At 42.7% G+C, this 25,284-nt stretch overlaps 1 long non-coding RNA gene across 1 annotated transcript; it reads left to right on the top strand.

Moving 5' to 3' along the window:
* The first annotated feature begins 543 nt into the window (after window positions 1-543).
* On the top strand, window positions 544-24,627 carry LOC132591908 (uncharacterized). The gene is made up of 4 exons (XR_015949071.1): window positions 544-739; window positions 20,278-20,377; window positions 23,409-23,484; window positions 24,347-24,627. It is a non-coding gene; the product is annotated as an uncharacterized LOC132591908 (long non-coding RNA).
* Window positions 24,628-25,284: the final 657 nt, after the last annotated feature.

Here is a 25,284-nt window from a genome sequence, read left to right as displayed (position 1 = left end):
CCCGCCATTACCTCCCTATCAGTCTCATTTGCAGTATGTTCTCTGTGGTTCCTGCCACTGGTGCTAAGAATCTAATTCATCAGCTTTGCTGCAGATGGTGTCATCCGCTGGGATTCCGGTTGGTTCCATCATTAGCACCAGCATCTTCACTCAAAGGGGTGTTGAGGGGAGGGGAAGAGGATGCCGGCGCTCCACACGATCTGCTCTGGAAACAGAAGAGCCTCTTTTCCTCCTCCCACCTCTTACAGAATCCACAGCATGCAGAGTGCTGCTCCCGAGGCTGCTGGATTTCCCAGAGAAACCAACTTTTGGAGAGGCAGAAATAAGATTACACGTGTCTCATTAAGAAAGCATGAGGGGGAGGAGAAGAAAACTCTAGAGTTCCAGCAGGGGGTCAAGTCAGTGGGGTAGCAAGTGGAGACAGCTGCCTCTGCTTTGCTAATGTCTTCGCCATTCCTCAGTAGCCATGGCAGCCGCCGCGATGCAGGCCTGCTTATTGCAAGGCGCACCTCACCGTCTTAATTAAACAGAAAGCTACAGGAGGCGAGTGCATTGGACATGCCTCTGGTTTGTAGCGAAGGCTCCCCCCCTCCCCCAAGCAACTGAACTCCTTAGGAAAGGGAAACACTGTTCACACTCTGCTCCTTGCTAACAGAGCTCTCTCTCCTGTTGTGCAGCTGGATCCTTCAGTGAAACTGAAGCCTGCCAAGTTGTTGCACGGCTGCAAAGTCCTGTTATTGTGAGTGGGGATTCATGCCATTGTTGTATAAATGGGGGCAAAGGGTTAGCGCTGGATTTGTAAGCTACATGCTAGAAAAAAATATAGAGAGGGGCAGCATCTCAGGTCGAAGCTATGCATTTTCTACGTAGATAGGCAAATGTACAAACTGAGGTTATTGCCAACCATTTTTGGAAGTGAATGAATGCTTTGAATGGAGTTGTTTTGGCCACAAGTTGCCACTATGGTTATTGTTTCTCCAGTTCAATGCTGGAGGGTGTGAAAGAAGAATTAATTTTTTTTGAAAAGAGTATGCTGGTTCTGATTCTAGCATATATCGCTATAAGCTAAGAAGGTGTAGCTCAAATTCAGTGAGAGTGACGCCTCCTTTCTTTCCTAAGTCCTACTACTGAGGATTGCTAATGATCCCCTGCTATTGGCAGGAAAGCAGGCACCTAAACATAGTCATAGATAAGTTATACATAAGCTCACATAACTGTGTCCCTACAAGGTAGGTCGCAGGAGAACTTAAATTGAATTTGTGCACAGATACTATATTGAACAAAGAAAAGGTACTGGAAGAATGCAATTTTATTTTTTTGCCTTTTTGCTCCCTGAGATTTAAAATTACCTACTTAAATGTCTATTTGCCAGTGTTTCTGTGTCAGATAAAAGTAAAAACAAAAAAACTGACTTAGTTCTTTGACTTTTTATGCTGATCAAGTCACTGGTCCCAAGGGACACTGCTAGACCCAACTAAAATTTCTCTGAAGGCTATTTGTGGTTTGCTCTCAGAAAATCTGCCAATATATTGGTTTTTCTCACAATCATTTTTGGAACTATACATTTGGAGCTGTATGAAAAAATATTAAATCCATTTTTTTTTTTACAAAAAGGAAAGAGAGAGTGTGTAGGAACTAGCTTACTGCAAAAATCTGAATTTGTTGCTTATAACCTAGCACAGGGGTTAGCAAACTTTTTCAGCAGGGGGCTGGTCCACTGTCCCTCAGACCTTGTGAAGAACGAATTCCTATGCCCCACAAATAACCCAGAGATGCATTTTAAATAAAAGCACACATTCTACTCATGTAAAAACATGCTGATTCCCAGACCGTCCACAGGCCGGATTGAGAAGGCGATTAGGCCGGATCCAGCCCCCGGGCCTTAATTTGCCTACCCATGACCTAGCATCTCATTTAAACCAGGGTGTCAACCACACACACACACACACAAAATGTTAGCACACTAAAAAAGTAGCTGTTCAGGCTATTAATCCAATCCAGGTAGGTGCATTAGTGCATGAATACGTTTTTCTTGCTTGCTTGCTCATCATGTGTAAGTGGGGCCACAATTCACACAAAGGTGGGAACAGAGTTCTAATCTTTAGTAGGTTGTGTGAGCGATCAGCTTGACTCATGGCCAGTGGACAATATTCAACTTCATTAGGGCTGCCACACGTCCAAATTTTCCCAGGCATTACTGGGATTTCAAAGGCAGAATTGATGTCCTGGAGGGGGGATATCCTGGTGGTTTCTTTACAAAAAAAAACCACTCAACAACTTTCAGGGTGTCCTGGTTTTTACTTTTTGAAATATGGCAACCCTAATTTCATATTTTGTGAATGAGGAATGAGCCCCACTTTGGGGGCGGGAGAGAGAGAGAGAGAGAGAGAGAGAGAGAGAGAGAGAGAGAGAGAGAGAGAAGCTGAAGACACAAAACTCTGAAATGTGGAAATAGTAAGAACTGAGCTTGATGCATACAGATAGCAGAGCTCCTCTAAGTTTGTCCAGCAGTTGCCTGTGGCCAATTAATTATCTGGCTCATACAACTTTACACAATCTGGGATCTTTGGCCATTTCCTCCCTACATTGCTACACGTGCTTTAAAGATGTGAATGGAGAGGAGCCAGGTCAGAACCATCCTCAGGAACCAAAATAAATGATAAAAATGGAATGTGTGCTATGAGAGCATACGGAGCTTTTTTGTCAAAATTTCCTGCTGTAATCTGATTCACTTTTCCTGAAACATAGAACAATATTACTTGGAGAGCAACTAGTTCTGTTACACGGCTACCTACCTGTAACTACTGATGAAGTGTGCATGCACACGAAAGCTCATACCAAAATAAAAACTTAGTTGGTCTTTAAGGTGCTACTGAAGGAATTTTTTACAGGTTTTGGAGTGTGTGAATTTTGAGTGTGCCTTCCTTTAAAATTGTTGCTGATGCTCCCATAACGTGGAAGAGGTTTCTGAACTATTTCCATTCTATTTGCACTCATAATCATTTAAAATCGTATTCACTCATCGGCTCAGACAGCTGAAGTCTCTGTGCCCTGCCTTTTGCCAGATTAAAAAGCCAAGCACCCAGCAGAAAGGGAAGCAAACTCACAGAACAGTAAACAAGCTTCAGTCTGACGGCACTAATTTGGGAGCAGAGCAAGGCAGGAGAGGAAATTGTAATCGACCTGCATTTCTGCATAAAAGTGCCAGACCACAGTTATGCTTTCAGAGATAAGGCAGCAAATCTGAAAACAACAACAGTCTCACCCTTTCATAACAACAACAGTGGTTTTCAAACTGTGTTCCAGATCAGGATGGGGAGAAAATAAATTTGGTTTGCACATTTCTTAAAACAATACATGAACCAAAACACAATTGCCCTTCAAATTTTATATTTATCTGAATTTTGCAGTGCAGCACACTTTAGTTCATCAACACACACATCTATTAGGGAAAATGTGCATGAAATCCATAAATTAATGAAAGACACATACAAAATGCAGTATATTGTGGAAAGTGTTTTCAAAGCTATTGTAGTACCAAGCTATTTGTATGCTTGTGAAACATGGACCACTTATAAATGCCAACTCCTCAAAAGATTCCATCAATGGTGTCTCTGAAAATTTTTACACATCACCTGGGAAGACAGGTGAACTAATGCCAGTGTACTGGAAGAATAAAAGATCACCAGTGTTGAAGCAATCGATATCAACTTCATTGGACTGGTCATGTTGTTCAGATGCCTTATTATCTTCTTCCAAAGCAACTACTCTATTGTGAACTTAAAAATGGAAAGTGTAATGCTGGTAGTCAACAAAAGAGGTTCAAAGATTGAGGTTGAATCCTGACAAGACAGAAGTACTGTTTTGGGGGGACAGGGGGCGGGTGGGTGTGGGGGACTCCCTTGTCCTGAATGGGGTCACTGTGCCCCTGAAGGACCAGGTGCGCAGCCTGGGAGTCATTTTGGACTCACAGCTGTCCATGGAGCCACAGGTTAATTCTGTGTCCAGGGCGGCTGTCTATCAGCTCCATCTGGTACGCAGGCTGAGACCCTACCTGCCCGCCGACTGTCTCACCAGTGGTGCATGCTCTAGTTATCTCCCGCTTGGACTACTGCAATGTGCTCTACGTGGGGCTACCTTTGAAAGGTGACTCGGAAACTGCAATTAATCCAGAATGCGGCAGCTAGACTGGTGACTGGGAGTGGCCGCCGAGACCATATAACACCGGTCCTGAAAGACCTACATTGGCTCCCAGTACGTTTCCGAGCACAATTCAAAGTGTTGGTGCTGACCTTTAAAGCCCTAAATGGCCTCATTCCTGTATACCTGAAAGAGCGTCTCCACCCCAGACACTGAGATCCAGCGCCGAGGGCCTTCTGGCAGTTCCCTCACTGCGAGAAGCACAGTTACAGGGAACCAGGCAGAGGGCCTTTTCAGTAGTGGTGCCCGCCCTGTGGAACACCCTCCCATCGGAGGTCAAGGAGATAAACAACTACCTGACATTTAGAAAACACCTAAAGGCAGCCCTGTTTAGGGAAGTTTTTAATCTGTGATATTTTAATGTATTTTGCTATTTGTTGGAAGCCTCCCAGAGTGTGGGGGAAACCCAGCCAGATGGGTGGGGTATAAATAATAATAATAATAATAATAATAATAATAATAATAATAATAACAACAACAACAACAACAACAACTTTTTAAAAAATGTAATATGAACACCAACAATTGGGAAATACTGGCATGCAAGCGCTCCAATTGGAGAACAGCCTTTACCAAAGGTGTCATGGACTTTGAAGATGCTCAAACTCAGGACAAAAGGGAGAAATCTGCTAAGAGGAAAGCACATTGCCAAACCCTCACCTTGATCAACTCCCGCCCAGAAACCTATGTCCCCACTGTGGAAGGACGTGTGGATCCAGAATTGGCCTCCACAGTCACTTATGGACTCAGTATTAAGACCGTGTTCATGGTAGACAATCTTGCCAAAAAAAGATTACAGAAATTGCTCGCAAAAATGTGCATATTAGATAAAACAGCATTAAAAACTGTATTGAGAGAAATTTGCACTTAAAGGGCTGGTGAATTTTCATCGGGACTTCTTTTTTCTTATTTAAAGTGTGGCTGTTTCAGTTTGCATATTGTTTTGGAAAGTGTGAATTGGGTAGGTTTGCATTTAACTGTGAACTGGATTAAATTTCTGCTCCATCCCTGGTCAGGACCTTTCAAGGGTGCTGTCACCAAGATTCAGGGATATTCCCTGACTCACACTAAGAACAGACACAGCTTATTGTGAATGAACTTACACTGTTTCTAGGATAAAAACCACAACAGAGGCCTTGAGCTTTTAACTACAATCAGCCATCTTAGCAACCACACAAAGGGTTCTTCATTTTATTTTGTCCCTGGGAGGCAGGTGGACAATCTTCCAAATATTTATTTTCCATGCACCATGGTACAGTTTGATTGCTCTTTATCAGACCAGGAAACAAGCTGCAGAGTCTTTTCTCCAGCCTCTCTGAAACCGAAAAATCACAGAAGCACCCAAGTATGAGTTAGTCCCCTTTGAAAGCCTGGATATCTGTGCGCATAGCTTCGTGCCCATGGTGAGCCAGTTGCGCACAGCCAGCAAACCAAGCAGTAATCAGGGTTTGGGTGTGGGTGTGTCAGCATGTGGTGTCATGGTGCCTGCATTCAACTGCCTGTTGCCGGCTGGGAGCCAAAACACACCCAGCCTTGTCAAGAGGCCACAATGGCAAGCCTGATGCTTATGTGAATCAGCCCTAAACCAAACGGAGAAGACAAACACCTGCATCTCATATTTAAAGAAGGGAGGCATTTGACATTCTGTCCATGTTTCATTCTCCTTTTTACACTTCCTTCACTCTGTTATTTTGTGTGAAAGATGCTGATTCTCTAAATGACGAAGGCTGTAGAAGGAACGCTCTGCTTTGTTGCTCTTCTTTCCAAAACCAGTACAGATTTTTAGTGCTACAAGTATCCTTGACATCTGCTAAGCCAAAAGTGAGCTGAGGGTTACATTTACACTAATGACTATTTCACCATTCTTCCTCCCGCCACCTCCCCCCCCCCCAAGCTAACAGAGCCTTTCCATTCAGGATGAGCAACAAAGCATGGGTAGAAATAAATGCAGGATCCCCTTTTTCTTTGTGTGTGTATGTGCGTGTGTGTGCACGTGCGCGCACACACACATGCACAAACACACTTCCATTCATTTTTTATTTCACCTACTCAAAGGGAAATACTGTGATTTTGCTCCAGAAGATCTTTTGTGTTGAGCTGACACCGTGCATTTAAATATCTATTGCTTCCTCTATCATTTGCATGCTAATGTTCCAAACCAATAATCATGAAGCCTTCTGTGAAGATGTGAAATAACAATAAGAACGGGAAGAATTTTGGATCTCATTCGAAGCCTCCCTTAAAATTATGCCTCAGAGGTGTCAGCTAGTTAATAGTCATGTTAGAGACTGTTTAAATTAATGAGACACTTGTGGGTAGTATCTGGGTAATGCCACAGAAGTCTAAAGCATTCGGGTATTTTATCTGGTTCCCAGTCAGTGGGTACTCTCTTCGATTTTTGTCTAATTTTGGCACCATTTTGAATATACAAATCCATGCTAAATTTGGTGGGGTGTGTGTGTGTGTGTGTGTGAAAATACAATTAATTCTGTATTGTGAATTAGTTCTTCAATCCTTTGCAGGAGTGAAGCAAGGGGACCTTTTCAGACCACCAAATATCTTCATTGTGCTTAGAATTCTTTAAAGACAATGATTAAAAAATATTCTGATATTATTCTCTCCAGACAATGCACTCCATTTACGTGTCATGGAAGGCATGTGATAGCATGCAACCACTATACATTTGACCTCATCTCATATAACGTATTTTAAAAAATAGGTGGTCTTCCTTTCTCCTTGATGAATGATTTAACCTTTTCTTTCTGGAGCCTTCAGTATAGAGAAAACAGTTTCAGGTTGTTTGATTTAACTGGAAAAAATGTTCTTTGTTCTCTGGAAAGTTTGATGAAGAAAGTGGTTAAACAGGACTCTTTTCATTCCACGGGATTCTTTAATTACTTTATGAATCAAAATAGACAACCACCCCATCCTCATTTTAAAAAGATCAACTGTGTCGAAGTATGGATAAATGGCATTCCTCGTGCATTTTTCTTAGAGAGTTCATACAATGGTCCTCTTTTCAGTCTCATTTAAATTGCCTTGAACATTTTGTTACCGTTTGTTTAAAATGTATCTGGTTATGTCCTTCCTCTGCCTCCTCTGAATCTGAATTATAATGAGAACTCCAGGTTTGTAAATCAGATGAAGGTAACTTAATAACAGTTAGTTCCTACAGCTGCTATTTGGAAAAGAAATCTCCACTGGATGAATACTATTAATTAACTAATGTTTTTCAATTTCATAACAAATGGAAAATGATAATGAGCATGGTCCATTTGTTATGAAATATATGAAAGGCAATCTATAGACATTCGCTGCTGTTTGTTTCTTTCATTTTTGTTCTCCTTGTGGGGAGTTATCCCTCCTTATATGTCGAGAACCAGCTTCTTTAGCTTCATATAGATAAACTATGCTGTTTACCAACATGATTGATGATAACATGTGGTACTTTAGACATGAAACAACCAACCTGAAACACTTTATAAGTCAATAAAAATAACAAGATGTTCATTTTACCTTTATAGCCAATAAAAAATAAAGTAAATGCTATGTTTAAATTGGTTGCTGTTTCTTTAAGACGTATGCTTGCTTTTAAGAAGTTGTTGTTCTTTTAAATGGCAGTTGCTTTCAAATACAGACACTTGCATAAGACTGATTTGTAAAGTCAAGTTCCTAGCCCTACCAAACACATGTACATTTCCCTTAGCCCCTTTCCCCTCAAGTAATTCCTTTCTCATCTCTGCTAGGTCAAGGCTGCTGTTCTCCATTTTTGGATTACTGTATTTTTCTCTTAACCAGGTTTGGGCTGGACAACCCCTAAAAATAGACAGAGGACTGCCCTTTGTGAAGTAGGACCAATGTCTACTTCCAATATATAGATGCATTAGTAGTGGTAATAGTTTTTATGGTGCATTTTCATTCATGGTCATGGATCTCAGAAACATGTTAGACAACGGGATTGATTTATGGGTTGTGAATCCTCATGAAAGGCAACCCACAGTTGAACATAGTGGTGGGAGCAGATATTTCTCTTCATGTTAGCGATGTTTTTCTCTGGACTCCTCAGATGTGATTCCAATTCTGCCCTATATGTGGCTTGACTGCTGCTGCTGCTGCTGCTGCTGCTGCTGCTTCAGATGCGCAGGCCAAACTCTGGCACAACTTCCATGGATCCATCACTTATCTTCTCCTCCTCTTTGTTTCTTTCAGCTATGCTAATTGTGCCACAAATTATGCAAAATTAGCGCAAAATATGGTCTGAAGCTCAACATCAAAAAAACCAAGATCATGGCCACTGGTCCCATCACCTCCTGGCAAATAGAAGGGGAAGAAATGGAGGCAGTGTGAGATTTTACTTTCTTGGGCTCCTTGATCACTGCAGATGGTGACAGCAGTCACGAAATTAAAAGACGCCTTCTTCTTGGGAGAAAAGCAATGACAAACCTAGACAACATCTTAAAAAGCAGAGACATCACCTTGCCGACAAAGGTCCGTATAGTTAAAGCTATGGTTTTCCCAGTAGTGATGTATGGAAGTGAGAGCTGGACCATAAAGAAGGCTGATCGCCGAAGAATTGATGCTTTTGAATTATGGTGCTGGAGGAGACTCTTGAGAGTCCCATGAACTGCTAGAAGATCAAACCTATCCATTCTGAAGGAAATCAGCCCTGAGTGCTCACTGGAAGGACAGATCCTGAAGCTGAGGCTCCAATACTTTGGCTACCTCATGAGAAGAGAAGACTCCCTGGAAAAGACCCTGATGTTGGGAAAGATGGAGGGCACAAGGAGAAGGGGACGACAGAGGACAAGATGGTTGGACAGTGTTCTCGAAGCTACGAACATGAGTTTGACCAAACTGCAGGAGGCAGTGGAAGACAGGAGTGCCTGGCGTGCTATTGTCCATGGGGTCACAAAGAGTCGGACACGACTAAACAACAACAACAATTGTGCCACAATCCCTTCCCCTGCTCCTGCCACTTCATTTGATAGGAACCATTCCTGGGTTCCTTCCCTATTCCTCAAAAATGGAAAGCCACAGCCTTCGGATGCATGAATTTTGTCTTCACTTCTCTGGAGGCCTGTATGCTGCGTGAATGAATGTGGTGCTAAATTGACATTTGAGAGGCATACTGACATTTCCAGAAGAAAAACTCTGCTGTAAAAGTGTCATTTATTGTGACAGATGGGGATTTTAGCAAATTAGGTATTGTAAACTGAAATGAGGGGAAAAAACGACACAGAAAAATATGTAAATTGAAGCAGACGTTTTAAACGCTCCCAATTACAGAACTTGTTTCAAAATGTAAACCAACTTTCTGATAAAAGATTTTAAGCCAATACACATAATCAGCAGAACTTGCTCCAGTGCTTCAAATGGATTTGGTGGCATTTAAATCAGCCAACAAACTTTTTTTTTGTAGAGAAAAAGATGCAGAAAGAGATTAGATTAGCCCTATTCAGATTTGCTGTCTAAGGATGTCAGAATATAGCTCAGTGCTGGACTTTGGGCTATCCAGGAAGCCTAGGAGTGCAACTCCACTTATGGGATACTCCACTGGAGAAGTAGGAAGATCATTTTTGTCACTACTTCCTTTCCCCTGCACTATCCCAAATCTGCCCTGGAGTATTGGGGTACCCTTTGGAATAATATGGAAAAGCTTCAGGCGGAATTGACAAAAAATCATTTCCCTTTCCTTGCGGGGTGGGGGACGGATCTGGCACTGGATCTCAGTCTCTTCTGCAAATGGCAGCCCTTACCATGAAAGAACAGGCCTGGATTCAGTCTATAGACTGAATACAGCTATTGTATTTTTTTTTTTAGAAATCTGGAAACTCATTGTTTAATATGGGAACTTGGTTTAAACTAAACTGAGAGTCTGGTTTGCCTGCGCATGTGTGTGTGTTTAGAGCTGGAACACACATGGTCAGCAGGACCCGACACCTATTTCATCCTATTTCACTTCAGACTAGTAGTGGATCAAATATTCTTTTAAACAAGGAACATTTCTCAGGAGCTAGAAGCAACCTTGTTTACCAGCTCCCAATGTATTTTGAATAGGGCTAATCTGATCTCTTTCTACATTCTTTTTGCCCTGTGCATATAACTATATAACCTATGGTCTTAAAGGTATCAGATTATAGTTACAAGACCCTTTTGGGGTGTTAATGCTGTGATCCTTCCATTGTAGGCTCAGGTTGTGTGTGTGTTTGTATATATAGACAGGACAGACTCCACTCCGCCTCACTCGTAAAGGCAACATGAACCCTGGAACCCAGTGGCGGAGCTTCATGCTCTGGCACCAGGGGGCAGAGAGCAGGCAGGGGTGTGGCTTGCGCACATCCCAGGGACGTGGCATGTGCCCGGGGTGTGTGGCATGCCACCCGCAGGTGCGCATCCTGGGGGCGTGGCATGGCGACCAACACGGGCAGGGTGCACCTGCGATGGCACCCCACCGGGATCGCACTGCCCGGGGCAGGGCGCTTCCCCTCTTCCTCCGCCAGTGCTTGCACCACTCAGAGATTGGGGTGGTACACAACATGTTGTTGTTGTTGTTGTTGTTGTTGTTGTTTGTTGTTGTTGTTATACTAGTTAATTCCTTGTTACTCAAATGTATCCAAGTGACTTAATGTAAAAGGATTGGCGCTGTGGGTTAAACCACTGAGCCTAGGGCTTGCTGATCAGAAGGTCGCCGGTTCGAATCCCTGTGACGGGGTGAGCTCCCGTTGCTTGGTCCCAGCTCCTGCCAACCTAGCAGTTCGAAAGCACGTCAAAAAATGCAAGTAGATAAATAGGAACCGCTACAGCAGGAAGGTAAACAGCGTTTCCATGTGCTGCTCTGGTTTGCCAGAAGCGGCTTTGTCATGCTGGCCACATGACCTGGAAGCTATATATGCGAGATGAGCGTGCAACCCCAAAGTCGGTCACAACTGGACCTAATGGTCAGGGGTCCCTTTACCTTTTATGCCATAAAAACAATAGAATCCCTGTTAGCATCCCAACTAAATCATCAGCACTTAACTGGCCCTAAGAAAGGTATTATTGCCCCATTGCCTCTTTTGGATCTTTCTCTTAACTGACAAGTGTTGCCACCTGAGTTTTCTTTTCTTTTTATGCTATATCATTTTCATAATTGACATCATCAAAAAAATAAAATGCCTCCCAGGGAAGGACATGCCTGAGGGCTTAAGCCGCTGTTGCATGATGTGTGTATGACCAACCTACATCCCATTAGAACAACCCAAGGCTACTCTATGCCCAGGGAGCGACTTGCATTGCCGAACTAGTCCTCCGGCCCTGGACTATTCACAAGTGTTGGTCCACACTGCTTGTCAGGCACTGCAGGCAACCAAGAGAGAGGGTGGAGCCGTGGAGGCAGAGTTGCCATAGCATGGGAGGGGGAAAGCGTTAAGTCCTCCCAATTCTCTTGAGGTGCTCCCGATCTAGATTACACATATACAGTACTGTAAAATGCAATTAATGCTCTTTGGAAATGGAAGGGTTATAATGATACCCAGAGAGCGAGTGGGGAAACATTGGGAATAACTTTCTGACAGTAAGAGCTGTTTGACAGTGGAACAAACTGTAAGAAAAACACTGGGGCCTAATTTTATCAGTAGAATGTCTGTCATCTGGTGGGAAAGGCTTCAGTGTTGTGCTCTGGAATCAGCCCCTCCCTTCAGGTGTTCAGTTCAGTTCAGTTAGAGAGGCCAACTGTCATCCTCGCCTCATGACGTTGTTTTAGTTTCTCTCAGATAGTAGGTTATCGTGTTGCCATTTTCTTTATTAAAGCTTTGACATATACGTGAGCCGCTTACTTTGCTGAAAGAAAAGCAACTCTGCTGAAGACTGGTGGGATATTCTAAACTTGAGTGAGTGAGGGGATATTACCAGTCTGACAGGGGCATTAATTATACCGAAATGGCTAAAATGACCGGAACAATCAGAAATCAGGAAGAGCAAAATTTTAATAGGGAATGGGGGAAATGTATAACCTATCTTAAAAACCCATTGTAAACAGTTAAAATCATTAGTAAGATTGGAATATCGCTTGTAGCTTAATGGTGAATTTTTGGACACAATGGAGATGTAAAAGATTTGGATTATCATAAAAGATGCAGGAGGAAATGATTAACAATAGGACCACAAAGAAGAGGAGGGAAGTCCAAGAGATTCCTTGGAATCTTGTTTTTATTTTGTTTGTTCAATATGTGACTGTGAAATTCTAATCTGAAATTTAAATAAATAAATAAAATACACACACACACACACACACACACACACACACATATATATATATATATATATATATATATATATATATATATATAATCACCCCCACCCTCCACAACACAGACAACCTCAGAAGGTGGTAATTCTCATTCATTGGAAGTTTCTAAACAGAAGTTGGATGGTCATCTGTCAGGAAGTCTTTAGCTGTGTTTCCTGCATTGCAGGGGGTTGAACTAGATGACCCTTGGGGTACCTTCCAACTCTACAATTCTGCGATTCTGTGAGACAAAATTTCTAGATCAAGGTATGCAGGCTGTAACCAACTACCATAACTGCTGAACAACTTTATGATTTTATTTATTCATACATACATACATACATACATTCATACATACATACCCTGCCCATCTGGCTGGGTTTCCCCAGCCACTCTGGGCGGCTTCCAACAAAATATTAAAAATACAATAAAACATCAAACATTAAAAACTTTCCTATGCCATCTTCACCTGTGGAAAATGAAGAGCTGTTCCACTGTTTTGTTTTGTGTTTTTAAAAAGTCAGATCTTCCGAGATGTTTTGTGGGGAGAGAGGAGAGAAACTGGACAAGGAAAAGGGAGAAGAATCACAATGTCATGAAGCTAACCCGGCAAAAACTGGATGAACAAAGCCTTGCTCATTCATAGTCAATGCCCGGTCTGGAAGAAATCTGAGAAATTGTTCTGCTAGAAAGATGAACAGGTGTGCTTAATTGTTGAGTGGGGGGGCAGGAGGGGGCTATTATTCATCTTTTTAGTTGTCTAATAACTTTAGCATAAGTCTGGAAGAAAACACTTTCCTGGAATGGGAAAAGACTGAGTTCTATGGAAAGGAATTTGATGAAGGAAACCTAAAACAGAGGTCCCCCTGCAGCTTCAGCAGATCTCTGGAGGAAAGTGCTTGAAAACTCTTCCTGGATGCCCCATCTCAGGGTTTAACAAGGGAATTCAAAATCCCGTTAGTTTCATTCCTAATTATGTTACAACAGCACAGCGTGGAAGAAAATCTCGCTATTGGCAATTTGCTGTGGTAAGCTGAAAACTGAGTTGCCCAGAATTGCCACATTTAAACTGTAATGTGCAGCTTCAGAAAACACTGCTCCTGCCTCCGCTCCTCACCCCACAGCTGCCAAATTCCACAGAGTGCCTCATTTCATTCAAACCCCTTTACAACAAATCTGTATCATTTCTATTTAAGAAATGAAAGGTCAAACTTTAGCTGTATCTTTGAAACCTTAGATTAACACTTAACATTTAAGTGAGCAGCAATAATGGGGAGGGGGTGCTGATCTGGACTGAGGCTGCAGCATGGGGAGAGTTAACCCTTTATGTTGTGCTATTTTCCTACTGGACCCCCCCCCATTTGCAACTTTGGAGACAAACAGGTGGATGAGATGATTGGGCGGGGGGACACCTCCTCCTCCCTCTACATCCGGCACCCCCAAACTGCGGCCCTCCAGATGTTTTGGCCTACAACTCCCATGATCCCTAGCTAATAGGACCAGTAGTCGGGGAAGATGGGAATTGTAGGCGAAAACATCTGGAGGGCCGAAGTTTGGGGATGCCTGCTCTACATCATGATCCTGTTCAAAATGAGGAGCCATGTAGGCAATAGCCATTGGGGGAAAATAAGAAAAACTTATGAATCGTGGTTTCAAATACATGGTTAAAGTGAAATCTATTCTGATCTTAACAGCCCATTGAGACATTCACAACCAGTTTCTTTCGTGCATCTCCTCGCTTCTGTTTTAATGTCAGAAGTGTTGATGTTACTGGAATGAAACCCTCTTCTCTAATTTGCCCGTCATAAAAATGGGAAACAAGCAACTTGGCTAAAACAATCCAACAAGGAAGTGTCATATAAGCCCAGTTTCCCTACATCCAAGTCCATCATATTGAATCCTGTGTGGGATTGATACTGATGCAGCACAGAAACCGTTGCAAACCTACAGCAATGCTAGAAGCTGGAACTGGGATTGAAAGTCTCCCGTTGGCAGCATTTGTCAGCCTGATGTTTACAAAACCCCAGACGTTTCGCTTGTCGGGAATGATGGGGGGGTCTAAAACATCTGGAGGGCACCGGGTTGGCAAAAGCTGCAAATGTGTGCCGGGAGAGAATAGCTGCTTCCTCTCATTAGGATATAATTTTTAAGATGCCCTCTTTTTTAGGGGGGGGGAGTTAAAGCAAATAAAGGGTCAGAGGGAGTAAGCGAGCAGCTGGCAGAAGGACAGAGGAGTGTGATGGGAGCATCAGGCTGTGAGTAGATGAAAAGGAAGAAGAGGGCAATGGCAGGTGCGCTTAACAGCCGGTGGTTCAGATGCCTGCATTACAGTAAGTCGCATTCTCTTCATATGTCACACATTTGGTATTGTTACGAGCACCAGGGAAGCTGCTTCAAAAGAACTTATCCCCCCCCCTTCCCTCCGCCCACTTTGCTTGCCACTTCATTTCTCTTCCTCCCTACAGACGGCAAAGGTCACAGTCAGAGAGTTCTGCCTTTGCTAATAAGTTTCTGGAATGCAGTTCACTTCCCAACCTGACTTCCCCACACAAACGTTCGCAAAGGACAGAACTATTAGCTTGTCTACAGATGGGATTTGGAGAGATGGCTGTGATGTCAGAGGCAGACACAGCTCTGATATTCAATGGATTGATCGAGGTGCAGTAGACTCAAGGGCAAGCTGACATATCCTGACAAGTTTCTAAGCGGGAAAGGAAAGCTAGAAGAGGTTATAAGAGAAGCCTGGCTACATCCTCTGGATGTTACAGGATGGCTGTTTGCTGCTTTCGGCAGGCTGCCATTCATTGCTAGCTACAGGCTATGGCACCAGGAGGCCAGTGCTGCAAATATAGCTTTATTAAAAATGCACCACCATAAATGACAGGCTATGAATAAATGCTTGTCACCTGGGAAATGTGCCATGGAATAATAAGCTGAATGTTTGCGCATTGGTTTTGTTTGGAGGCAGCGGCTCAGACTCTCTTCTAGCATTCATCTGGGCAAAGATGGCATCAGAACTTGGCATCCTTAGGCATCCTGGTCCAGGCAGAGCTCACTGCTGAAGTCTGCTCTTGTGTACACCATGTACACCACCTTGAGCTCCTTGAAGGAAAGGTGGGGTATAAATGCAATAAATAAAACATTTCAGGTACTGGGATAGTGATTTTCTACTGGATGCCTGGTATTTAAGAAGCAGGGGTGGGTGGGTGGGACTTAGAATGAAAAATAAAGAAAGTGGGGAAATGAACACAAATATACTGAGGCTGACAAAACAGAATCCTGCAGAACCCAAATATAGTAGTGCTTGTGAATGCTAATTACATTTGTCTCTAACACATTAGTTCGAAAGCTATCTTGTGGAGGCATTGTGATAATTAGGAATTTTACATAAAAATCAAACCAAAGTGTCAATGAGAATGAATAGTGTATGTATGTGTCTCCCGCTCGCCACCCTATAGCCTAAACTGCAGGAGCTATGACAACAGTATAGCTCCTTTAAGCACAGAAGGATCTGGAAAGGATCTGGAAAACAGGATCTGGAAAGCTCAAACTAGTAGAGCATTTTAAAATAAGCAAAGACACTTAGATGGCAATCCTTTACCCATTTACCTGGGAATAAGTCTTAATGAACTGAGCCTTAGGGGATGCAGTGGTGCTTAGTCCTGAGTAGGAGTTTGGGAGAAATTCGATTCAGTTTGCATTTAAAGGTAATTCTATTAAATTTGCATTTTCTGAAACAATATGATTGGTGTTGATCCCAGTTGGTGCTGACCCATGGCAGGGCCTTTTCAGTGGTGGCTCATGCAAACCAGCCTGGCTGGCCTAGTGAAGAGCAAATCTGTTAACGTGACAAAAGGAGTCGATGGGCTATCTAAGGAATCCTGTGGCCTGGGGAGAAAGATGTTGCCAATGTGTTGGGTGAAGGCTGTGTGTGTGTGTGTGTGTGTGTGTGTGTTTGAAGTGATCGGAAAAGTCTTGAGCAAGGGTTTCTGGAAAGAAGGGGAAGAAGAAAGACTGTGATCCATCTTGGGCAGACTGGCTGGAAAAGATGCTTTAAACTCCATGGCTGCACTGCTGTAGGGGACAAGCACCTCTTGAAATGACCATGCTGTAAGATCTGGACTTGCTCCACAAAGACTGAAGGTGTAAATAGGTGAATAAACCATATTTCTTAAAGCTACAACAGTCTCCGCCATGTCTCAATCGTCCAAAGGACCACAGACCCTAGGTCTGTGCCTGGAACCTCAAGGACTCTTGCAACAGCTCAGCAGAGAGGGGGGGAGGCACCCAACTTTTGTAACAATATATTGCACAAAGCAATTACTATGTTTTTCAGTTCATGACCAGCAGACAGATCCTCACATTGACGCTTTGTGATGCTTTCTGCACATTCACTTGAGTTCCGCACTGCTCCAAGCCACACTTTCATCCAGTACATTTGTTTGTTGATGTTTTCTTCAGGACGGCACATCAAACCTGGACTCGGTGTGGCCTGCAAATCGCTTGAGGCGAAACCTGATCAACTCCACTGGACCTGCTGGAGCCGCCTCGCTGGCGTGAAGGCTGTGCTGCTCGCCGTATCCATGGATCAGTGATAATACTGATCAACAGGGATGCCTGAGCTTTGAGCCAAGTTGCTGCGTTTTAAAGGCTTGGAGGCTTACTGCCATCTGTAGAAAATCAGGCCATATAGGTATTATATTGCCATAGGTCCTTCCCCTGCCTGACTTGCTTCCACGATTACCAGGCAGGCCCTGCTCTTCCATCAATTGTTGCTGTTTTGTACAACAGCAGTTGAAAAGCAATGATACCCGCAGGGCACAGCCCCGCCAGGCTTCTCCCTTAGAATCCCCCTGTGTTTCAGCCAGCCCTGTTTGAACCTCCTCAGGCAACGCAGCTTCAAACAGCTTCCCTCGAGAAATCAGCGCTGCCGTTTAATAGTAGCAGGCCCTGTTCTGACTCCCTCTTTCTTTGGAGTGTTTATTTCTACAGCCGAGTGACACAACAAGAGGCTGTAATGGGTATCCTGAGAGCTATTGAGCTAGATGGTGTTTCAGGATGCAATGACAATAACCACTTGAGGATGACTACAAATGGTCTCATTATGCATTTGCACATGGCTTTGAACCCTGGAATCAGTGTGCAGGATTCTGCGGCAACACGAATGCTTCCGGACATTCCTTCTGGGAAATGCAGGAGTATTTTTTCTTTTCTTCTCTAAGGGCAGCCTCTAAGCAATCTACTCATTTTGTGGAATAAAGCTCTGCTAGCTGCTGCCATGGCTCCCTCAGAATGTGTGTGCCACCTGCGGTCTTTCTTTATTTCATCAAATTTGTATACTGCTTGACTGAAAGAAAGGAAAAATAAAAGTGGTTTACAAAAAGAATTAATAACACCATCAATTTTTTTTAAAAAAACAGTTAAGAACAGCTACAGTGGTACCTCTGGTTAAGAACTTAATTCGTTCCAAAGGTCCGTTCTTAACCTGAAACTGTTCTTAGCTAATGGGGCCTTCTGCTGCCGCCGTGTCTCCAGAGCACAATTTCTGTTCTCATCCTGAAGCAAAGTTCTTAACCCGAGGTACTATTTCTGGGTTAGCGGAGTTTGTAACCTGAAGTGTTTGTAACCTGTAATCAGCACCTGAAGTGCTGAAAAGGCCCTCATTTAAAATGAGGCTGCATTTTAAAATTTAAAATTTAAACTGTATTTTGACCCGTATTTTAATTGATTGTTTTTCTTTCTTTTACGTCTTATTGTAATTTTACTGGTGCCAGCTGCCCTGAGCCCGGTTTTGACTAGGGAGGGTGGAGTATAAATAAAAATTTATTATTATTATTATTATTATTATTATTATTATTATTATTATTGAGAAGCTAAAACAGATGAAAATGCAAGTCAACATTTCACCTATCTGGATAAGCTGAACTAAATGAAAATGCTTTTTAGCAGGTGCCAAAAAGAGCACAGGGTAGGCACCTGCCTGATGTCAATAGGCAGGGAGTTCCAAAGTTTGGGTGATGCCACATTAAAAGATCCATTTCTTTCAAATGCAGAACAAGGTTTTTTTGTGGCACCTCTAAGAGTGCCAGTTCTATGGACTGAAGCGGTCAAGTGGGTTGAGGCGATCTCACATGTCCCCAAGTTGTTAAGGGCTTTATATACTAATAGTAGGTAACACCTTGAACTTGGCCTGGTAGTAGATCAGCAACCGGCGCAGATCGCTGAGCAGAGGTGTTATATGCTGACAGTGTCTCAGTCCTGCTGGCAATAATGTCGCAACATTTTGTGCTAACTGCAGCTTTTGGATCAAGCACAACAGAAGCCCCACACAGAGCGCATTGCACTAACCCAGTCTTGAAGTAACCAGTGCATGAATTATTGTGGCAAGGCTTTGAGTGTGCTTGCTTGTTTGTTTAAGTTATTATTATATATTTATCACTCTGCCTTCTTCCCTGACGGGACTCAAGCAGGCGTACATATAAAAACTAGAAGCACTGAAAACAATCATTATAAAGCAATTTAATGTTGTTAGAAGCAATACTCTATACGTAAATAAAAGTAAAGTTGTACAAATAATTACAATAAAACATAATGGCAGCAGCCCCCAAAAGCGCCTTTCCTCGGGGATCGCCTTGTGTCTCTGATCCCTAAAGCCCACACTCCCGTACCACGGAGGTCCCTTCCATGCCCATCTGCACACCATATGGGAGGATACCGGGGGCAGCTAAAAAAGAAACAGAGCAGACTTGAGTTTGCCTGGAAACTTTCAGCTTTATTGTTTCTTCAGGCTGTTCTCCATTTTACCTTTCCATCTCTTGTCAACTCAAATAAATCCCTTATGTCTGAAGCCCTTGGAAAGCGGAGAGGTGGGGCTTTTTTGGAGGGGGGGGGGGTAAGGCAAGAAATTTACTGAAACTGTGGTTGTTTTAAAACATTCAGCTACCATTAGTCAGTCATGTACACAGAGTAATAATCTTGCTAAGATAAACTGCTGTCAGCATCGTTGTGCTGTTTCACAAATTGCTCTCACCGTTTTCCCAAGAAGCCTGGCTAAAAATAGCTGGTGACAGTGATAAACGAGGCTGAGTGGAAGCGCTGTTACCAGTGTGGCTCCCCTCGTGCTAGGGAATCGCTACCAGGAATTCAAAATACAACTTTACGAAATGCTTGCAAAAGTCATCGCGAGAAAGGATATTAGCAGAGAAGGCTGTGCCATTTGTCTTTGGTGGGAGGGGGGATAACCAGTGCTTTTTTTCTGGGGGGACGCAGGGGTAAGCATTTTGTGAATCTAACTTTGGCCTCATTGAGGGGCAGTCTTTCAATATGAGCAGGAAAATAAGAATATGTACTCCTAAACATTTTTTTTAGAAAAAAAGCACGGGGGATAACCAACATTAAAAAGGGCTCAGCACACCCTTTATAACCAAAATGAAACACCAGTGCCTTGGCCACGTCCTCCCTAGTGTGTGAAATGTCAAAGGAAAAACACCGTTTTTTTAGTGAACCAACCAGCTTGCTACCATGGCCAAGGGTGTTATAACAGGCAAAAGTCAGATTGTATTTGAAGGCTTGGCGCATTCAGCAGGCCAGCCAAGCTGCCAAGCGAAACTGTCATTTCTACTGCTTATCTAAGCTCAGCTGCAGAGATCTGATGGAGGGGTGTAGTCTTAAAGTACGGAAGCCAATGGAATGAATGTGAAGTGGAGTGTCAGCCTCACTGGGTACTTATGACACACAGACCTGTGTGCAAAGATGTAATTTTAAATATAATCCCTTATTCCCTCCCCCCCCCCATCTTATTTCTATTTCAGGAAATTTCATACATTTCGCTCCAGCTTAAGGTGTGGTTGAAAGATAACAAAATTATAATGCAGCATGGCCTGGACTAACAGGATGAAGCCGCAAATAGAGGTAATAGCAAATAGAACCCAACATTGCCTCAACTTCCTATTCTCAACAATAAGCAGTTTTAATAGCTTCCCATTAAAAGCACTAAGAAACCCAGCAACCAAGAGAAATTTAAAATAGTGTTTGTGTATTCATCTATCATCTATCTCTATCTATCTATCTATCTATCTATCTATCTATCTATCTATCTATCTATCTATCTATCCTCTATCTATCTACCTATCACCTATCATATATGTATGTCAGGCCTAAGCTATTAAAAGTATTAACTTATTTAATAAAGCTAAGTTACATTGACAAACTCAGTTACATTGTCCTTCAATATAAGGACATATTGAATTGGAATCTATTTTTGTTATTAAAATAAACTTTATTTAAATTCATAAAATACAAACACATATACATATGTATATGTGTTTGAATTGGAATCTGTGCAAAGCACTCTCCTTTCCTAGGACCCAAAGGAGGTGCAAGAGAAGACATGCTCCCTCTTCCTTTTGGCCACCAAATCCTTGTTATGTGGAGGGCCTTCCAAAATGTTCTCTTTGAAGACCTCTTGCAACTCTTTTTGAGAATGAGTGACAGAAATAATGGATCTGGCAGTACCACTGCCATGCATTCCTTTGGGAGCAATGTCCTTGTCCAAACCTACCTTCTAGTTGCCAATTTGATGTTAATTTCCATGCGCCAGGACGAAAGGTTGAAGGAACAGGTGCAGCTGCCAGTTCCTTCCCTGTTATCATCCTGCTGCCATTGATGCTCCCTGTAATCACTTCATTGTTAAGTTGCATTTTCTGTAAAGCCAAACAATGAATAATGGATGCAAAACTAAGTGGCATTGCGAGTTCATTAGTATGCATATTGTTTGGAATTTGTTTCAGTGGGTGCTCCACAGCCCCTCTCTCCTCTTTTGTGTTCCTGGCTGCCTTTGCTTCAGGCTCTGCTAATGTTCATTCTCTATTCATTGATTCGTGTCTGAAGTTTTACCTGCATTGTAGGTTATTGTTGTTGTTTGTCGAGGTCTGGCTTAATTTCCTATAGAGAACATTTTCTTTTGCCTCTTGGGGATGTTTCCCCCCTTTTCTTAATATCCTCTTGGAGTGCATTAAAGCTATCCCGCTGGTGCTGTATAATTTGTTTTTCCAGAAAGAAGAAGAAAAAGAAAGAGCTTACCGTGTAGGGCTGAAAACTATTTTGTTTGCCTTCATTTTGTATTTTCAAATACAATTCTGCTGGCATCTAGAATATAACACCCTTTTCATTTAGTTCCATGCCTACCTTTGAATTTACCTAGCCCATAACCATGTGTACACACCACACACACACACACACACACACACACACACACACACACATACACATACATACATACATACGTACATACATATCTTGCGGGTTCCCTCCCAGTCCCTGGGTACCACTGAGTTCAACATGAATAGCTGAAGTTCAGGATTTTATTCCTTTGGGAAGAAGAGGAGGAAGTTATCTTTCATGGCCAGCCATATCTGCTTATGTGATACGCATATTTAATTTTCCTGCATCACCTTCCTCAGAAGAAAAGCTATTATTCTCCAGCAGATTTATAGCAGACAAAACATTTCTAATACTGGCCCTATTTTTATCTCTTATAATGTCTGTCTTCCATGCGCGCACACACATACCTTACTGGTAAAAAGTGTATCATTAGACCTTGCCTCTGGCCATCATTACCGGGGAACAGATGAAATGGGATGGATGTTACAGAAAGTACGGCTGACTACAACTTTTTTTCTCCTCCGCACGCTCTGCTTCCCCCAACCCCAGCACTCTTCTGCCACAGATTACCCTTAGCTGTCATTGAGCTACTAATTGCAAAGGGCTTCTATTATCTGTATTTCAGTCATAACATCAATCTTTTGCAGCTTGCCTTCCATAGAAAGTGGCAGCTCAAGAAGATCATGGTGTACCAGTCTCTCACATGTCTACATGTTTAGAGCCCTTGCTAATTCACTGTATTGAGAGCCAGTGTGTTGCAGTGGTTAAGAGCGGTAGACTCGTAATCTGGTGAACCGGGTTCGTGTCTCCACTCCTCCACATGCAGCTGCTGGGTGACCTTGGGCTAGTCACACTTCTCTGAAGTCTCTCAGCCCCACCCACCTCACAGGGTGTTTGTTGTGGGGGAGGAGGGGAAAGGAGATTGTTAGCCGCTTTGAGACTCCTTCGGGTAGTGATAAAGCGGGATATCAAATCCAAACTCCTCTTCTTCTTCTCTTCTATTTGGAAATAGATTGTTGTAGTAAAGGTAAAGGTAAAGGGACCCTTGACCGACTCTGGGGTTGCAGCGCTCATCTCACGTTATTAGCTGAGGGAGCCGGCATACAGCTTCCAGGTCATGTGGCCAGCATGACAAAGCCGCTTCTCGCGAACCGGAGCAGCACATGGAAACGCCGTTTACCTTTCCGCTGTAGCGGTACCTATTTATCTGCTTGCACTTTGACATGCTTTCGAACTGCTAGGTTGGCAGGAGCTGTGGTTATTTTAGTTCATTATACAGGATGGAGTTTTTATTTCAGAGTTCATAGAGGATGATCCACGTCATGTTGGGGGGAATGTGTGGTTCCTGTTTCAGGCAGAGATGGGCTAGATATATAAACTACAATTCAATCATCCAGTGAGTTAGGGGGTCTGAAGGTCAACTTGATTCCCAAGACTGGATTGCTCTGCATACCTGTACACACAAATCTTAGACTGCAGCCATATCGTCTACAAGGAGCACTGGGCAAATGTGTCAATTCCAATTTCTTTCAGTTCCTCATTTTCCCAGTCTTAAATTTGGTTCTTCATATTTTCACACCGGTTTGTGATTTATTTATTTATTGAAGTTCAGTGCAAATTTCTCCTTATATACACATTTTTCTATACAATTTTTCCTAGTGTACTCATTTTTGAAAAGCAATTTCACCTGACATAATGCATTTTTTAAATGTTATTTTCACTAATCTATGCATTCACAGGCACACTTTACCCTAGTGGATGCAATTTTTTTTTTTTACAGATTCCTTGGCTAGAAAACTCCATCCATTGCAAAATTCAGATTTCAAAGGAAGGCTGTGTTTCAGATTGCATTTTAGGTAAGTTCACCTTTAAATGCAAACTGGATTGACTGCCTCTCCTATTCCTAGTTACAAATCAATCAGCCAGGTATCCAGAAGTCAACATGCCCAGAGTTTGGTTGCCATCTACATCTGCATGCACAGATCCTAGTCTCCAGCTACCTGCCACTGGATGAACCCCAGCTGTTCCCCAGGAACTTCCCATGCATACCAAGAGGTGTTCTGCTGCCCGTTTAACAGGGAACATTACCACTCCGAGGCCCTTAAAGCATCTATAGAAATGCCTGGGGAGGCAGGCAAAAGTAGCATACTGATTTAAAACAAGTCGAACTGAAAACTAAATAGAGCACTGATATGGGCTACAGTGACCCAGTTCACCTTTGGCAGCATCTTAACCTGACAAGCAAGGCTGCAGATTATCTAAAAGAAAATGGATGTGATCCACCCACAGTTCTACAGTTGCGCACCCTCTAATTGTTCATTTTGGGCACCTCCTTGTTAGGACCAGAGCCTATTTGAGCTCTGCATGTTCATTAGGACAGTCCAGCCGAATAATGTGAAAATGCTTCTTCTGAACTGTGCCTAATACTGCCGTAAACACTGCCAAGCTGTTCTAAGTGATTTTCCAGTTAAGTTACTCCCTTCCCTTCCCCAGTAACAAACATACACACATGCACAAGCACCAAATTATCCCTCAGCCTCTCAATCTGTTTGATTGTTTTCTTTGTTTGGGGGAAGCATTTAAGAAAATAAATGTCGACATTGAGCTCCTGCTGCAATTAAAGTGCTGGAACTTGGCTCCTGCGAGCTCCGCTCTATTATGAAGCCTTGTCCATTGATTCTAAAATTGTACACTAATGAACCCATCAATTCATCACAGCATTTCTATTACCCGACTGCTGTTGTGGGATCCAGTGCGGCTGTGTCTGGAGGCATCGGGAGAGTCTGTTGCTGCTGGTCCTACCAGTGAAGCCATCAGTGTCTCCATATTGTTCAGAATCGTGACTCCGGGGCATAATGTGCATCTTGCTCCCCTTTAATACTTTTCACTGTGTTTGGGGATCGGATTGGGGCAGGGGGAAGAAATCCTTCATTGGCTCATCATGGTCAAAACCAGGGGTCCTATTTATTAAAAATAATTAAATTCTATAGAAAATTTTACTTTTGATTCATGTGCATTATTCAAGGCAGCTTACAATAGTTAAAACTGCAATATCAAAACAAAACAGCAATATTGAATTGAACACAGCGAAGGCAGGTTTAGCAAATTAAATGTAGCCTTCAGATAAAATATTATCATCCTGGCAAGGCAAAAGGATGGTGGAATTAAGTGTCCACTAGGCAACCAGTGTGGGGGCCACCTATGTTTAATGGTTCTATAGTATTGGTGCTGCCACTAAAAAGGCCCTATTTCTTATCTCAGCCAACTTTACTTCCACTCTAGGTAGTGTTTGACTTTAACACCGGGGATGTGCAAAACACACCAAAGGCTTTGTGGTACAAATGCAAGGTTTTATTTATACGAATGTTTAGTTGGAATCAATAGCAAATGCCTATGTATATCTACTCAGATGTAAGCCCCCTTGAGCTCAGTGGGGCTTAGTCCCAGGTAAGTGCATATAGGATTGTGGCCTTACTGCCGCTAGGCTTACCATTTATTATTCATAAGATGAGACCCCCAAAGCTGCAATCTCCTCTACAATCTGTGGGGCTTTCTTCTGGTTTTTTTTTAAAAAATGGTTAGAATCAGTGCTTTAAAAAAATGTTTAGGGGTACTCTCACTTTGACTCAAGAAAATCACCATTTTATAGTTCAAAT

The sequence above is a fragment of the Zootoca vivipara genome, chromosome 3, assembly GCF_965207765.1.
Source record: "Zootoca vivipara chromosome 3, rZooViv2.hap1.1, whole genome shotgun sequence".
Taxonomy (NCBI): domain Eukaryota; kingdom Metazoa; phylum Chordata; class Lepidosauria; order Squamata; family Lacertidae; genus Zootoca; species Zootoca vivipara.
The sequence above is the reverse complement of the archived record's forward strand: the minus strand, read 5'-3'. Positions and strand labels throughout refer to the sequence as shown.